This window comes from Protopterus annectens, chromosome 7.part0 (genome assembly GCF_019279795.1).
Source record: "Protopterus annectens isolate FY-2018-M chromosome 7.part0, PAN1.0, whole genome shotgun sequence".
NCBI lineage: Eukaryota > Metazoa > Chordata > Ceratodontiformes > Protopteridae > Protopterus > Protopterus annectens.
Window position 1 is genome coordinate 819,526,447 of NC_056739.1, and position 15,932 is coordinate 819,542,378.

The following is a 15,932-nucleotide window of genomic DNA, read 5'->3' on the forward strand; positions in this document are numbered from 1 at the left end:
CTGATAAAACCTGACAGGCTCTCCAGACTATTGAAAATTTGGTCACAAATTCATGGAGCTGTAATGTAGACAATTCTGGCAGCATTCTAGAATGAGTGTACAAAATTGCTATTTTTATTTTAAAATTTGCAGACTTGCAATAATATAGATCTGATATGTATTTGTTTAGTTATTTTTATTAGTCTGTGTCTCATATACTTTTAAGCATTTGCTTACTGACACTGGCTTGTACATATTACTGTATTCTTTTTAATAGGGAACAGAAAAAATGTAGTTAGGCAGAAATTTTGATAAAAAAGCAACTTTAAAGAACTTACAAATACCACTTAGCACTTTGAGCCTTACATGCTATTTAAATAAAGGATACAAAAAACAAGAAAATCCAGATACACAAATATTGTATCACATTCCCAAACACTCGATAGAGTATCAGTCTAATGATATCCTTATTTACTGAATTTAGAACAAAGATGCTACCCTTCAATAGTTACACACCTTCACGTTTTTTCAGGATTAACTGTCTTGTGCTTTAGACCTTACACCTAAATCACAAAATACAACAAAAGGTAAATCATGCACTGACGTCTGTAGAGATATGACTAACAACTCAAGGTGCTGCTCTTCAAACTGCTACACAAACTACATCTACTTCCACAGCACTAAGGATGACATTTTCCGTACCAAAGTCCCAGTTTCCACAACCACACTCCTGTCTGTCATAGTTCACCCCACTCCAGTCCTTCACATGACTGGCACTGCACCAGGTCCCCAACCTTTCATGCTGCAGGTGGCAGGTCTACATGGCAGCTTCACTTCGTTTTATTCGGGGATATGAGTATAATATAACTAACCAGTTGCCTAAACACAAACCCAGTGACAAGGCTTGGTCCAGTCTTGGGCAGGATTATCAAGATCCTGAAATGAATCAGTCATGAGAGGATCATTCTGGATCTACATCTCTCTGGCTTTTCCTCACAGATCAGGCTGGTAAGGGTGACACTACCAACAGCAAAAAGTTTCAACTACAGCTTTAAGGATTAAACTAGCATAAAACAAAACAAAAAAAGAAAACAAACAAACAAAAAAAAAAAGATCATGAAGCCAGGTGGGACTAATTAAACAATATTAAAAGAAAATAAAGATACATTATTCTGTTCTGGTGGCTTTATTCACTGGTTTTGTCTGAATATAAATGACTAACATCATCCTAATGCATACAAAACAGAAAATGTACAGATAAAAAAAAAAAGGCACTGCTGGGATTTGAACCCAGGATCTCCTGTTTACTAGACAGGCGCTTTAACCAGCTAAGCCACAGCGCCAACAAAAATGAGTACCTAAGATTATTTCTAAGACACTCCCAAGCACGTGGAACTTTCTTCATTTCATGGTAGTGCCTATGATTTTTTTTTTTAAATAAAAATGCTAATTTCACCTTTCTGAAATGGGATTTATCCCTGTCTTTTGGTAGTTCATGAACTGCTGAGTGTTGATCTGCAATCTGAAATGTACTCAGACTTTGGGAATGTTTTGGACACTGGATGTTGTAGGGCCCAGACTTAATACAAATGCTGTGGCAGTTCAGCACAGAGATTTACAACAGCATATGCACCTACACAATGCAGAATTCCTTGGTTTGATTCCCACTGTCCCTATTTGCTTCCTGCGTAATCTTCAGCAGTACCTGAAATGAGCTCATTTAGATCAATGCTGCATCTTTACTTAAGTGTTTTTTGTTTTTAAATCTTATGCTGCACTGCGTGGTGCAGTAGATGTGGAGGTCACTTGATTTCAGCTGACTGGTAAAGATAAAGCTAAGGACACCCACAGTATGAAATAATTACTAGGGATGCCTGCAGCTGCTGACTGAATTACTGCACGTCAACGAGCTCATACCTGCCAGACATATAAACACTGAAAAGATATCTTACCAACAGGTTACTTTATTCTACATTTGAACTGAAATGTTTTTAGGTTTTTTGATTGCATTTATTACAGATGATTCTCTTGTGTAACCTTTTTGAATATCAAACTCTACTCACTCTGTATTGCTCTCATTAATGCTATGCATGTAACTTTGTTCTACCTCAGTCGGACTTTACTGGTCAACAAATGTCAAATAAAATAAGTGCTGCTCTGAACATATATATGACTAATCCAAACATGAATGATAAGCACTAGAACTCAGTTTTTTTGTAGCCAAACATGCAATATTCATTCATTTCTCCATATGTTATTCTCCTACATACAGAATGACAACATATTCTCTCTCTGTACTGAACCAACAGTCTCCATTGTCTGCTTGCTTACTGGAATTACTACATTATGGCTCTGATAAAGAATTAGAATGAATACACACATTGCATACCATTTCTGACGCCCGGAGCTTGGCATGTTTTCCCTGCACTGAGCATGTTTGTGTTGGTAATATTGAGACTTGCATGTGGAAATAATCTGAAAGATATTCTATCAGTGCTTCTGAATACTGCGACTTGTGGTTAAGACTAAAAACATTACATGAGTGTCATCTGCTTATAAGGTAAATATTTTTTTTGATAATGCTAGCAAACTGATAAAACTTGGCAGGCTCTCCAGACTATTGAAAATGTGGGCACCAATTCATGCAGCTGTAATTTAGACAATTCTGGCAGCATTCTAGAATGAGTGTACAAAATTGCTATTTTTATTTTCAATTTTGCAAACTTGCAATAATATAGATCTAATATGTATTTGTTTAGTTATTTTTATTAGTCTGTGTCACATATACTTTTAAGCATTTGCTTACTGACACTGGCTTGTGTATATTACTGTATTCTTTTTAATAGGGAACAGAAAAAAATGTAGTTAGGCAGAAATTTTGATAAAAAATCAACTTTAAAGAACTTACAAATACCACATAGCACTTTGAGCCTTACACGATATTTAAAGGATAAAAAAAGCAAGAAAATCCAGATACACAAATATTGCATCAAATTCCCAAATACTTGAAAGAGTATCACTCTAATGTTGTTGTTGTTGTTTGTCTTTCGGCTTTTCCCTGTTAGGGGTCGCCACAGCAGAACTCCGGTACGCTAATGATTGGCAGTAGATTTTTCACGAACGCCGAGGTGCCAGCTCGATGTTCAACCTTCAACGAAGGCACGCCATTTACGCATGTCTTTCAAACACCCACCCACCCACGGGGAGGACATGCAGACTCCACACAGAAGGCACTTCCCGCACTCCAGTCGAGAAATGAATGGGAGAACCTCTTGCTGTGAGGCAACAACGCTACCGCTGCACCACCACGGATGTATGAGTATCACTCTAATGATACCCTTATTTATTGAATTTCGAACAAAGATGCTACCCTTCAATATTTACACACCTTCACGTTTTTTCAGGATTAAGTGTCTTGTGCTTTAGACCTTACACCTAAATCACAAAATACAACAAAAGGTAAATCATGCACTGACGTCTGTAGAGATATGACTAACAACTCAAGGTGCTGCTCTTCAAACTGCTACACAAACTGCATCTACTTCCACAGCACTAAGGATGACATTCTCCATACCAAAGTCCCAGTTTCCACAACCACACTCCTGTCTGTCATACTGGCACTGCACCATGCCCCCAACCTTTCACCCTGCAGGTGGCAGGTCTACATGGCAGCTTCACTTAGCATTATTCGGGGGTATGAGGGTAATATAACTAACCAGTTGCCTAAACAAAAACCCAGTGACGAGGCTTGGTCCAGTCTTGGGCAAGATTATCAAGATCCTGAAATGAATCAATCATGAGTGGGTAATTCTGGATCTATATCTCTCTGGCTTTTCCTCACAGATCAGGCTGGCAAGGGTGACACTAACAACAGCAAAAAGTTTTAAATACAGCTTTAAGGATTAAACTAGCATCTAATTACACAATATTAGAAGAAAATAAGGATACATTATTCTGTTCTGGTGGCTTTATCTGCATATCAATGACCAACATCATCCAATTGTATACAAAACAGAAAATGTACAGATAAAAAAAGGCACTGCTGGGATTTGAACCCAGGATCTCCTGTTTACTAGACAGGCGCTTTAACCAGCTAAGCCACAGCACCAACAAAAATGGGCACCTAGGATTATTTCTAAGACACACTCAAGCTCATGGAAGTTTCTTCATTGCATGATAGTGTGTGTGACTTTTTTAAAAATAAAAATGCTAATTTTCACCTTTCTAAAATGGGATTTATCCCTGTCTTTTGGTAGTTCACAAACTGCTGAGTGTTGATCTGCAATTTGAAATGTACTCAGACTTTGGGAATGTTTTAGACACTGGATGTTGTAGGGCCCGGACAATACAAATGCTGTGGCAGTTCAGCACAGAGATTTACAACAGCATATGCACCTACACAATGCAGAATTCCTTGGTTTGATTCCCACTGTCCCTATTTGCTTCCTGAGTAATCTTCAGCAGTACCTGAAATGAGCTCATTTAGATCAGTGCTGCATCTTTACTTAAATGTTTTTTTGTTTTTAAATCTTATGGTGCAGTAGATGTGGAGGTCACTTGATTTCAGCTGACTGGTAAAGATAAAGCTAAGCACACCCACAGTATGAAATAATTACTAGGGATGCTTGCAGCTGCTGACTGAATTACTGCAGGTCAACGAGCTCATACCTGCCAGACATATAACGCTGAGAAACTAAGAAACGTCATCTTACAAACAGGTTACTTTATTTTGCATTTGAACTCAAATGTTTGTAATTTTTTTCATTGCATTTGTTACTGATGATTCTCTTGTGTAACCTTTTTGATTATCAAACTCTACTCACTCTGTATTGTTCTCATTTGTATGTAACTTTGTTCTTCTGTGGAGCTTTTCTCCCTGGGCCTCAGCTGAAAAAGAGCTCTACCTCAGTCGGACTTTACTGGTCAACAAATGTCAAATAAAATAAGTGCTGCTCTGTCCATATACATGACTAATCCAAACATGAATGAAAAGCACTAGAACTTTAGTGGTTCAGTTTTTTGTAGCCAAACATGCAATATTCATTCATTTCTCCATATGTTGTTCTCCTACATACAGAATGACAACATATTCTCTCTCGGTACTGAACCAACAGTCTCCACTGTCTGCTTGCTTATTGGAATTACTACATTATGGCTCTGATAAAGAATTAGAATGAATACCCATGTTGTATACCATTTTTGACGCCTGGAGCGTGGCATGTTTTCCCTACACTGCACGTTTGTACTGACAATATTGAGACTTGCATGTGGAAATAATCAGTACTTCTGAATACTGCCACTTGTGGTTAAAACTAAAAACATTACATGAGTGTCATCAGCTTGAAAGCTAAAGATTCTTTTTTTTTTATAATGCTAGCAAACTGATAAAACTTGACAGGTTCTGTAGACTATCGAAAATCTGGTCACCAATTCATGAAGCTGTAATTTAGACAATTCTGACTGCATTCTAGAATGAGTGTACAAAATTATTTTTATTTTAAATTTTGCAGACTTATAATAATATAGATCTGATATGTATTTCTTTACTTATTTTTATTAGTTGGTGTCACATATACTTTTAAGCATTCACTGACATTGGCTTTTTAATAGGGAGCCTGCTGGAGACTGCTGATCACCAGAGAGCTTAATAACTGCTTTATAGGTGACAGCTTGGAATCTGTGCTTATATTCTGATCCTAGTGAGAGTAGGAGCAGAGTGCATTGATTCCTGACTCTTTCTGGTTGAAGAGTGAGTGTCTGTGCTTAACATACCTGATTGGTCTGGTTGCTATTTGAAGCATCTGCCAGAAAAAGGCTATAAGCTTGCAGACCCTTGCATCATCTGGGACATGACTGTGGATCACCATATAGGCCGTAGCCTGCTTCTCTTCTTGGGGTTGGTGATAACATTTTGCTTCTGGTGAGAGAAGAAGCAAAGGACGATTGTATCCCAACAGAGTGAAGCTGTGCTGAGACCAGCATTAGTAGTAGCCAGGCAGTAGCCATTCATGCAGCTCCCCTCTTTTCATCATTCATGACAAGCTAATTCTTTATTTTTCAGTAAGTACTGCTTGATTTCTTTCTAACTTCAGAATATCTGCCTAAATACTTCATCCATAAATTTTCAGGGTCTACATATTAGTTTCCCTTCAAGTGTTTGGCAGTGCTCTGTACAGACTCAGACACCTTGAGTGACATTTTTCCTGTAAAAGGAATATATAAGGAAACAGCTCCAGTACTTAGTAATAATGACCATCCCTCCTGGCATGTCTAAAGGTCAGTTCCCTATGCCTTCTCCTAATAACCTGGTGAACTTGGGCATTCTGAGACAGTGTAGCAACTGCCTCATGTACACAGACAATCCTATCCTCTTACCTCCCAGCACTCAGACTTGTGACAGATGCACTTATATATCCAAATTGGAAGCCATGCACACTCAAGCCAAGACCAGAATAGATGGTCAAGAGGAGAAGGTTAACACCTGCACCACACCATATGCAACATATAGCCCTCCAGAACACCCACCATCACAGCTCTCACATAAAAACACAAATCACACATCCACCTGAGCGGAGGATCTCAATAGAAATCTATCCAAACAGCAGAGACCTCCAAGGCAGAAACGCACAAGACCACCACAACACAGCACAAACGACAAGACACATAGCTCACCTATTCAGTGTGCCCCTCAACCTAAGCCCCTAAGGAAAAACAGCTTGCCCAATACACTAATCATAGATGACTCGATAGTGAGGCACACTGATGTCCAAGGGCGCCCGCAGGCAGGTACAAGGGGGTGCACTTGCACCCCCCTGGAACCGGCTGGCCGAGAAATTAATTTAAATAAAAAAAGTTTTTTTTTTTTAAAGGGCGTTCCTCTTTAAGAACGCCCTTTGCATCCCGTCCAGTCGCACAGATGCAACAGGTGTTTGCGACCTGTTTTCGTCTTCTGTGTCTGTTCGCGAATGATGGTTTACATCCTTTTCTTTCGCGCCTACTGGAGATTGGAATTCAAGAGAACGTTCAGACTGCGCAGATGAATGTAGAAGTGAAAGGTAAGTGTGTTACTCATGCCACATGATATTACAGACAGAAGCATTAGAAATTAATAGAATGCTATACAAAAGTTGAACAGAATTTTGATTATGCATCTGAAGATGTCGTATATGATTTATGAGTGAAATCAAGTATATAGTGGGAAAACAAAAAGAAACGTATAAAAAGAATAATGGAACCATTTTAAGATTCGATGCTACCCATTGAGGTTGCATGAATAACTTGGTGGTAAAACAGATATACGACTGTAAACATAATGTGAATAATTTAAAGTTCTTTGTACTTTTACAACATCCAGAATAATGGATGTAACATTAAAACTTGGGTATTGACGTAAGAAAGTTATTTTATTTTAAAATATAGGACTTATAAACCTTATGGTTTAAATGTAAAAGTAAATTGGAGTTGTTTTGTATAATTTGAGGACTATTACTTTAAGAGTATGAAAACAATTGATTTAATTAATTATGTTAACTATTTATATGGGTTGTAGTGATTGTGAGCTTTATTCCCAAGAAGGCTAGTGAACCAAGGCACCAGGGAACAAAAAAAGTGTTGTCTTCAATAAAAGCAGGACAAGTGTGTTTTGTTCTTTCTGTTTTTGTCCTGGGCTCCTGTGTTAAATATAGCTTATTTCTTTCTCACTCCATGGTCTCTAAAACTGAGAGGAGTATTCTATTAATGACCTAGGTACCTGCATAATACAAATGTAAATGTGTGCTGTGCCCGAGGCCTGTGCACTTCTAGATTCAGCCCAGCATCTGGTTAGTCTTAGCAGCTGCTGCCCTCTCGCTCTTAATCTGCCAGTGTCTGCAGGATTCTCATTTTATTCCCAAGGCATCTGCAGTTGTTAACCTTTACCTTCCACTCTTTTGGCTTCCTGCTTGAGTTTTTTTCCTCCTCTTGCTTACTCTTCCCTCTCTCTTTGCTGCTGCTTCTTCTTTTTCACCTCCCCCTTTGCCTACCTTTGTTATTCAGTATTTCATTGTTTAATGTCTGTAGTGTATATTGCTGTCAATTGCCACCTGCTGAGCATGTAAATTCTATTGCTTTTGTCAAAGCGTATTTCTCCACTTATTAGATCATGTGAGCAGATGGTCAATGTATTTCACAGTACTTTGATATTAATTCAGTCAGTCTTGGACCATTCTATCAAAGCTACACCAAATGGGCTTCAGTTTATAACGTACACCCCAGGTTTGGCAACATCTGATGTAGTTAGTTGTGGAGTAGGAGATGGGGCTTTGTCTTCCATTTAAACATTTTTGCTAGAAGCCCATGGACCTTGATGAACTAGTTCTTTATTAAATGACCCACATCCATGTGCTCTTACGTGTTAAACAGAAATAACTAAATAAATATGTTTAAGTCTGTCTACATTTCTGCAGCTTCCCACAGCACAATAACCAATGTAGTACTAGAATCCAGGTTGAACAGAGCTTTGGTTCTTTCTGTCCTATTCACCCACCCCTTGAACTTCCACCATTTAATCTTAGTTTAACTGAATAATTTGAGCAACCAAAGTTTGCTGGCTGAAGCCCCTTCTAGTGCTTAGGTTACAAGGCTGATTGATTGATTTAATAATTATTTGTATTTTCTCCTGATTTATTACGCCAGTAAAGATAGAAGGACCCCATTGATTTAGCTGTCAGTATACTTTGTGACATATTGTCTCCGGCCCTCTGACACCACCTGACTAGGCCTTAGAGATAGGAGAGCATCCTGTAGACAGTGCCTGCATTACTTACAGAGCTGCACATTTCTAACCTGTCTCCTGCTGTTTTACAGCCCCAGTTCTGCAGCTCTTAAACCTTTCAGATCAATCTTACTGTTGTCATTTCACCAGCAGAACCCCAAATGAACTTGTTTAAGGGTAAGGGTATGACTTTCAGTCTGATGAATGGGTTACAGTAGTGTCTCTGTTTCTTCTCTTCACCCCAACATAATGACTATCAAGTCCTTTACTATACTTGTATTATGAGGTAAACCTACTCACATGTAGATAAGCACACCAAAAGTACTTCAGTCTCTGGACAGGTGTCATTTGTTTGTTAATAATTCTCAGCATGCCTTTCTCATCCCTTATTCTGTTTTGGTATGATTGGCATTCAGCAGACAGCCCACATGCATTGTATTCCACAACGGGTGTTTATAAAGGATAAGTCTGAAGAGTATGTCTATAAATTTACATGTTTAATGTTGTTCAACAATTATTCATTTATTTTGGGAACTTTCTCCCTCTTTCTTATTTCTGCGACCATGGAGTGGGTATATACAAGTTTGGGGATATCAGACACTTACTTACACTTTCAGTTTTTGTCCTTTTTTTGTTTTAGGCATTTGTTTTTGATGTTATAGTTTCTCAGGTTTCAGCAGTTCAAGGTATAATAGTGAAACCACTTTAATGCCCCACTGAAGATAGAGTCGAGCTACTTTTTAAAAAATCGCACCACAAGGTGAAGACTCTGATAGGTGTCAGCATTTTCTGACTGCAACTGCAAGATCATTTCAAATCTCTAACCAAATACATCTGATAATATTAAAACTTGTTTCCAGGCCTTTAGACCAGTATCTTTGCACTTAACCCTTAACAGTTAATTATTCCACTTCATGAATGCTATAGACAGCAACACAATACTCGGGATCCTGTCTGGCCTTTTAAAGGAGCACACAGAGTGAGGCAAGAAGAATTGTGGATTGAAACGGAACATTTGCCTGTTCAAGGTATTCCAATATCTTTTGTTTTCTTGATTATTGATTGAAAAGGGACATTTGTCGGTTCAAGGTATCATGGAGTGCTTTTTTGTCTTGATTGTTTTCATTTCTGAAAGACTACTGGGGCAAAATCATTGCTTTTGTGAAGGACATAGTATATTACACTGACAGCAGACACACTGAAGTCTGTACATTTTAGTATTGAAACCTAAATGGGCAGCCCATTGATATTGTTTATGTGCTGACAAAGACTCCATCTATATAAGCCTAGGCAAAAAGGTACCCTGGCTTTCGCCACCCAAGAAAATTATTTTCCTGTGCCCCTGTTGAGCAGAGCCACAGAAGTGATCCCCGGGGTGAATTTCCTATCTCCCATCCAATCATCAAGATTTTTCTTGAAGAGTGCTAATGAGGAGCTTTGTTTGATATAGATAGGTAGTTTGTTCCAGAGTATGTGAAGTCTCTGGGACAGGAATCTATCCCTCCAGCATGTTTATTGTTGTGACAAGGTTTAGGTCCCTAGACTGTTTAGCTCAGAGGGATTGGGATTTCTTTAAGTGGAGCATGTCCAACAGCTATGGGTTTGACATAGCTTTGTATGTAAGCAGAGATCGTCTCTGAGTAGGTGATATGCGACAGAGTAAGGCTGGAGTATTTTGAGACGGTCTGCGTAGGGTATCTGTTTGAGGCTGGTAATCCTCTTTGTGAGGTATTTCTGCGGCCTTTCCAGATGTTGTAGATGTTTTGTGAGGTACATACCAAAAGGGGCACTGTATTCTATAATGGGTCTAATGAGTGACGGGTAGAGGGGAACAATGACCTCTTTTTTCCCTGGATGAGAAACCTTTTGTGATGAGGTGTGCCACATAGAAGGATTTCCTGACTACTGTAGTGATGTGATTATCAAAGGAGATACTACTGTCCACCTGTGTCCCAAGGTCTGTTATCACACTTTCGGTGTTAAGTAGACTACCGCCTATGTGGTAGTTCATGGGTACAGATTTTTTACCAAAAGGGATGACAATGCACTTTTTGGCATTGATCTTGAGGCCATGGCTTTGACACCAGGCATCTGTCTCAGTGAGGCCCTTTTGTAGGATGTCCACATCGTTAGGAGTTTTGATTATGGCTCCTAGTTTGCAGTCATCTGTGAACTTTGTTAGCCAAAGACCTTCTGTGTTAGCCTGTACTTCAGAGAAGTAGATACCAAACAGGAGAGGACCCAGGACTGAACCATGTGGTACTCCACTTGTCACTGGTCTGAAGTCGGATTTGAAGTCTGCTACTTTCACAGTATGGGTTCTGTCAGTGAGCCAGTTGGCAGCCCATCTTGTGACACAGGGATTTATACCTAGTTTAGTGAGTTTATCTATAATTCCTGAGTGGGGGATGGTGTTAAAAGCCTTGGTGAGATCTAGATAGGCTGTGTGGACCACCTTACCCTCATCTACAGCTTTGGTAACTGCTTCAAAGAAGTCTATCAGGTTTAGGAGACATGACCTACCTTTTACAAACCCAAACTCAGTGGTGTCCAGAGTCTGGAGATTACCAATGTCATTGTTTATAAGTTCCGTGATGATACATTCCATAGCCTTGCAGACCAGGCTCATCAGGCTAATGGGGCGGTAGTTTCTGGGGTCCATGGTGGCTCCCCCCTTGTGGAGTGAGATGACCGTCACTGTGTGCCATTCAGTGGGCACAAAGCCTGAGGTAAGGCTATGACTGAACATGGTACTTAGGTGGGGTGCCAGTTCGTTCTGTAGTTCATGTAGAACGCAGCCTCGGATGTTGTCAGGTCCCATGGATGCTGTGTTCTTGGCTTTGGAGAGTGTGGTTTTTACCTGTGCAGCCATGATTACAGGAACTTTGCATTCTTCCGGTATAGAGATGGGCCCTTTAGGGGGTGAGAGGGGGGTAAAGTTAGCACTGAGCCTATCTGCCAGGATGTTGGCAATATCATTTGGTTCTGTATATTTAGTCCCATTGTGCTGTAACTCAGAGCAGATCTGAGGGTTGCCATTGAGATTCTTGACATAGCTATAGAATGCTTTGTGGCTGTCTTTAGAATCAGTGGCAATTTTGTTTTCGTAATGAGCTTTGGAGGATTTGATGAGGGATCTCAGCTTTTTCCTGAGGCTGACCAGGGAGTTTACTCTTTTTTGCAACAGTTTCTTTCTTCTGTTGTAGAGTTTGTTTATGGCAGGGCACCACCATATTGGCTTCCTTTTTTGGAGGATAGCATCTTGGTTCTGTTAGGGATTGCATGATCCATGCACTCGTGTAAGTGCTTATAAAGTGCATTTGTGTAAGATTCAGCAGTCGTACCTCTATTGTCTGTCTGCATGGGTGCCGTGAGGTTTGCCACTTCTGTCATAAGAAGAGAGAAGTTGGCTTTGGAGAAATTTTTTATGGTGGTTTACCTAATGGGGGGTGGGGGTGGGATGTGGATGTCTAGGATGATTAGCTTGTGGTCGGATCTGACCAATGATGAACTGACCTCTGGTGTGGAACACCGGTTGCCCATGTTGGTAATGACCAGGTCTAGGATATTGCTGCCCCTAGTGGGGGTGTGGATAAGTTGATCCAAGGCGTTGGAATTTATGAATTCCAGAAAACGTTGAGCAAAATAAGTTGGTACATGAGCAGTTTTCCCAGTTAATGGTGGGGTAGTTGAAATTGCCCATTATTAGGGTGTTATGTTGTACCCTAATATTTTCCAGTGTATCAAGAAATGAGGAGTGGGAGTGCTGGGGCATGGTGGGGGATCTGTAGCAAGCTACAATTTGGACTGTGGTCTTGCCCAAAGTTAGCTGCACTTGGATAATCTCGGATGCATTATGCTGTGCAACTTGCCTGGAGGTGTGGATATCCATAATGAATATGGACACACCTCCACCTTTAGTGTTTCGGTCCAGGTTAGGTGGACAAAAGGTGTGGCATGAATTATAGCCTGGTAATGCAGGGGTGCTCTCTAGAGCCTTGTATATGTTTTAACAATTGAAACTAGAACAGAGTTGTGTCCTAGTTGCCTGTTGCACATTTTTGTTGCATGTTGTGAGAGAACGATACTGTCAGTTTTACTTTTTTTTATGGGGCTGCTATCACCCATTAGGGATAGAGTGGCATCTGCATCCATGTTAACTACTGCCTGCCTGGAGGTGGCCTTACTGAAGGTATAACTGCTGTCTGAATAAATTTTGGCTTGTCAGACGTCACCCATTATTTCTGTAGTAGTATGTAGTACTTCTGCTCTGCTCCTGTGTCCACCCCTTGTTAGAGAACTGTACCACAACAACTATTAACAATTAGTTCCAGCTGGAGTGTTATGATGTACACCTGAACTTTTTGCCATCTGCTGAAATACAAGCCAGCACCAGATTGAGTTGTGCTACTGTTTTCTATCTGTGCATATTTCAAATATTTACATGTAGTTACTAGTATTTTTATTTAAAGTATGTATGCACCCTAAGTTCAAAAGTTTTCAGACACTCTGGGATTGGGAGTTTCTGTAACTTCAATTGTGCTATGTATAAATAATTTGGTTTGAAATTTGGAACACTTTTTATTGGACTTTGTCCTGATGTGACAAATTTTAGATTTTATTTTCTTAGAATACCACGCTGTACTCAAGTTTAGAGATGGGTTAGTATTTGCAATAGTAAACTTTCAAAATATGAAATGTGGTGACATTAGATCTGTTTATTTTATTAAACATAGGGTTTTGTTTATTTAGTAGTTGTTGCCTGACCCTGTTGAAGGTGAAACTCCAGTAGGTGCATTGTAAAACCCATCTTGGCCAAATAAAGGTACTGATTGCTTCACCTCTGTGTTCCAGCTTCTGCCCATATGCAGTTGGTTAAATAAGAAATGGCAGATAGAATATTTTGCAGTACTTATCAGGAGAATTATGTTGTGCTGTTTGCATTGTTGTCACATCTTCAAGGAGTGCTGAGTTTTGCTGGTGATCTACCTTAATTGATAAAGAAGTCCCAAACAAATATTTTTTTGGAGAGTGGCTAGCATTACAAATCACAGGACGTCAGACCAAAGAGGGGGAGTTGTTGTTGTTGTTATTAACTGTTTTTAATTACTTCTTACTTTGAGGCAGAAATCTGTTTTCTTAGTAGATTAATATATATTTTAATGAAGTGTTGTATTGGTCGCATTCAGGATGGATTAACATTGCCTTCTGCAAGTAGTTTTGATTTAAGCATATTGCAAAGTAACTCCCAAAGAGACCGTGTTCTTGTCACTACAGGATGTTTACTAAGGTGAGAGTATGCAAAGAACTACATATATAACGTTATCATGGAGAACATAACATTTACTACAGGTTTAAAAAGACATGGCTTACTCATTTACAGATATGCAGAGAGACATGCACAATATGTTTACCTGTTATGTTCTGGTGTGTATGCATTTTTATTATATGCTGGAGTCTTTATTGCTGCTTATCGAGAAAAGCTGTTTTCCAGACTCTAAAGGTTAGAAAGAGGTGTTTTATACACTTCAAGGATTGTGACAAGTTATGAGCAGTTTACAAATCATAAAGCATTATCTTCTTCCCCTGTCATACTGTATTTTTATTTAATTGTTTTATCAGTTAACATTAAGTAATGTGCATTCAGTTACAGAATAGTATAGTAAATTCACAGAGAGCCATTGTTTGGTTTCTGTTACATGATGTACTTTTCTTTTTTTTGAAGCCACATAAAGATCAAATTTTTTTTTTTATTTTACATTTGTTTATCGGGGAGGTCCGACTGGACAAAGCTGTCCATTTTCAGCAGAGGCCCAGGGAGAAAAGCTCCAGAACAATTGCTAACATACTATACATAAGATATTTATGTGAGCATTGTGGTTTACACAGTTATAAAATATAGCAGATATATGATTGCATAAGATATTTACATAAGCATAATGGTTTAGACATACAATTAAAAGTATAGTAGGTAGTAACATATGATTGTTCATACAGTATGTTTAGTAGAGATAATGTTGAAGATGTACTAAATATAAGACAAGAAAGGAAAAACTAAAAAAACACTAGCCAGATTGTCAAAGCAGGAGAATATAAACAAGTTCACGTGAGGTTCATTGACATTTTAAGGGAAACTGTGAAGACTGTGCATAAAACATATATTCCTATCCATAATTCATACCTCAGTCTCAACCTCTTAGAGCAAAAAATCTGGACAAAGCCTAAAATGATGAGGGACCAAGTAGGGACAGATTTTAAATATTGCTCTTACAAACTTAGAAAGTTGATAGAATAATAGGTTTTGCATTAGCATGAAATTTCTGAAGGATGTGGACTCTTCAACTCAAATGTTTATCATTATTTAATGACTTCAATCCTCAGCTATTTGCCAGAAAAGTACAGATTTTAGGAAGAACACAAAAAATTTGAGGCAAAAATCTGGACATTCTGCGAAAATCTGTTCAGTTGAGAGGTACAATGGTGCTTACTGCAGTATTAAGTTTTCTTTGCATAAACATGCACACGAGCAAAAATCAACTAGTTTTATGTATTTATTTTTTGTTGTTGTCCAGGTTAGCATGATGCACATGTTAATCATTGGTGAAGCTGAAACACATCAGAAAATGTTTTTTTTTTTTTTTATCCCATACCTGACACTTTTTTGTTTGTTTTTGTTCAGTAACATCATTGATAGAAGATCTGCAAGATATTGACTACAAAGGTAGTAGTAGCCCATTGGATTCTTTAGGTTGTCTTATAACTTCAAAGTCAATGCATCAGACAAGAAGCGATCATTCAGATATAGTAGCAATATGATATAGTTCATTACTGACGGCAATTCGTTTTCAGAATTCTTCACGTTGTAGGTTTTGTATCATTTTAAGATGCAGATAAAATAAGTTGAACTGAGCAGTGTTAATGGTGGAAAAGCAAGATGTCAGTGAAGAAACTAATGAGTCAAGATAGGGAATATAAATACTTGTTCTGTAATAACTCTCAAAATCCACGCCTACTGTGTTTGCTTGGTGAGTCGATTGCAAATCTTTGGCAACACTAACTCAATACTAAATTTATCTGCTAGTGATCTTGCCTTACTGAGAATGTCATTCCTAAAGTGCTCTTCAGCATGGTTGTGGTGCTCCTTGAATATTTCAATGAGTCTGTTGATGTGTTGTTGAGCCTCTACTATATCAAGTTGAAC

The 15,932-nt window shown here is 38.8% G+C and overlaps 2 non-coding genes across 2 annotated transcripts; both read right to left on the reverse strand.

Moving 5' to 3' along the window:
* Positions 1-1,248: 1,248 nt before the first annotated feature.
* Positions 1,249-1,322, reverse strand: TRNAT-AGU. The gene has a single exon. It is a non-coding gene; the product is annotated as a tRNA-Thr (tRNA).
* Positions 1,323-4,013: 2,691 nt separating this feature from the next.
* Positions 4,014-4,087, reverse strand: TRNAT-AGU. The gene has a single exon. It is a non-coding gene; the product is annotated as a tRNA-Thr (tRNA).
* Positions 4,088-15,932: the final 11,845 nt, after the last annotated feature.